This window comes from Montipora capricornis, chromosome 10, assembly GCF_036669925.1.
Source record: "Montipora capricornis isolate CH-2021 chromosome 10, ASM3666992v2, whole genome shotgun sequence".
Taxonomy (NCBI): domain Eukaryota; kingdom Metazoa; phylum Cnidaria; class Anthozoa; order Scleractinia; family Acroporidae; genus Montipora; species Montipora capricornis.
Genome location: NC_090892.1, coordinates 38,510,085 through 38,512,584, shown reverse-complemented (window position 1 = coordinate 38,512,584; position 2,500 = coordinate 38,510,085). Strand labels below are relative to the sequence as shown.

Below are 2,500 nucleotides of genomic sequence, written 5' to 3'. Positions count from 1 at the left end.
CTGTATAACGATGGAAGCATGTACAAAAACATCTCTACTTTTCGCCCAAATTTGACAAGCATCTCAAAGTCTTTTGACCCGGCTTGTCTGAGTTTCAACAAATAAAACTGGAAAACGTATCATACACATGTCTCCTCAAAATAGTGCACAATTTGTAACATTACATTGATTTTACAAACTGTCTTATTGTAGTGAAGTCTGTTTTATGGAAGCTTAAAAGCAGCAAAGAAATTTTCAGGAGACTTGTAACCAGACTCCGCACAGTTAGAGGCCACTTTTCAAGCTGCAGAATACCTTTGACTTTGCTAAGCAGAACTCGACTCCTCACAAGTTGAAAGACAACAAATCACATAGAGAATAAAATAGTAAAAGGTTAACAGCCACATAATCCTGTCTCTGTAGATTTTGCTTCAGCAAATTTGCTGTGTGCATCATCTTTCTGATAATAATCTGTGTCATAAAAAAAAGTTTTCTCTGTGCGTGACCCAGCCGTTTTTGACAACGGCAACAGTTGTCACTCCTAAAAACACACTTTTGGGTTGTCCTTGTATGTGCACTTTTGCTGATCTTTAACTGGCATTACTTTCTGACCAAAAACCCACTAAATGCGTTTTTCAAGAGTTCTCAGGTATTGTAAAATAAGCTGGCATCTACAGTAATTAGCTCTTTTGCTGTTTCTAGGGTGAGAACTGTTGTAAAATACACACCCAGTGATCTTTTAAAGCCAAAAGGTGTTTATGTGACTAGAATTGAAAAGGTTTTTCGATTTTTGTACAATCTTTCCTAACAGTGATTTCTATACCTAAATATCTTCCTTTAAATATCTGAGAACTGTCGCCATTTCAACTGCTGACTGTAACGAAACCCACCGTTTTCACATCCTTCCTTACACCACCTCTACACTAGTGGTGTAACGTCAATTAATCGAATTCTCGATTAATCGCGATTATGATTTTTTACATATCGTTCCCATTGTGCCCTCAGTGAGTTATTATACTGTGAAATTAGAATCCAGAACTCTTAGATGTTTGCAGTTCGTGCAGTCATTCGTGCACCATTTTGTGTTGCTCGGTAAAACTGTTGCCCTTCTACCAACCCTTGAGAAGTTCAAAATAAGGCAAACCATGTACGACCCACTCATTTTCACGTTCTCAAACATGGCGACAAATGACCAAGCAATTGTGAAGCCACTTGCATCTTTTAGATACGCTGTGTGCAAATATTATGGTTTTCCAGCCAAAGACAGTAGAGCAGACAAAGTATTGTGCCGGCTCAATTTCAAGCATGCGCACTCGTAAAGTGTCAACACAGCACTGATGGAAAGTCAGAAGTGTTGGACTCAAAGACAGTAAAAACTTCACCGGGTACGAAAAACAGTACTGGAACAGGACAGTTAAAAATTCAGGATGTTATGAAGAATAAGTTGCTGTGGTCAGGCAACAGGGCAACGGCGATAACAAAGTCTATCGGAGTTTTCATTGCAAAGGACATGAGGTCCTTTTCAGTTGTATATCGTGATATAAGCATTAATAAGAAACATTAATATTTTGCATAGTCGAATCGAAATAATGGAAATTGAATTGAATCACAAGGAATATGATTCGTTACAAACTCCCCTACTCTACACCAGGGCAATGTATTGTTTTTCTACCTGAGACACTTCTCTCAGATCGTGAGATTCAATGAACCTACAATTGTAGCTTGCCTTGAGACCAATTATCAAGAAATTATTTTCTCAGACTTGTAATCCTGGTCAAAACTGTTGGAACAATTACTGCTCTTCCCCCTCCCCCCAAATACCTACAGTGTTGATTTGATCGCTCGAATGGTTCATTCTCTGGGGGGAAGGGGGGTGCCCAAAAGGCGGCAAAAGAAGAACATGTGCTGCTCATATAACAGGGCTTCTGATAGGATGCAGAAAAAAATTAAAGATTATGTGGAAAGTTTTGGCCATATTATGCGTAAACATGCGTTGATTATGTGGAAGTTACACCGGATTATGCGGAAACTTAAACAATTTATAGTAGTAATAATCAGGCCCATCCAATGTATTTACATGCTTATGGCAAATCAGGACTCGAAATTGCGACCAAAACAGTCGCATTTACGACTGAATTTTTTCCCTTTGCGATTAAGATAATTATCTGGATGAGTCGCCAATTTGCAACCAGCTTTCACCGTTAAAATGAAAGGGTTAGTAATCGGCATTTTGCCAAAACTTTTGCTAAAATAAATAAAGCGATGTATCAATTTGGAGATATGGAGCAAAATTGTGATATGGTCGAACCACAATCCATTCCCTCGATCATTCACCGTTTTCAGCAGTCTTTTACACATATGTATTGCGGGCTCCTATTTTGTTTTGTACAACTTCATCACAATGATTGTGCCTACTTAGACAACTGATGCAATTTAATTTGCTACTGTAACTTGCGGCTAAATTTTCATACCTTGTTGCATCTTTTTTTTTTACCCTTTGACATCCAAACTGGCCTAAACC

General features: G+C 38.4%; 1 protein-coding gene across 1 annotated transcript in view; it reads right to left on the bottom strand.

Annotated features, from left to right (window-relative positions):
* LOC138019035 (TBC1 domain family member 20-like) overlaps window positions 1-2,500 on the bottom strand; it is a 19,091-nt gene that overhangs the window by 14,852 nt on the left and 1,739 nt on the right. The window lies entirely within an intron of this gene.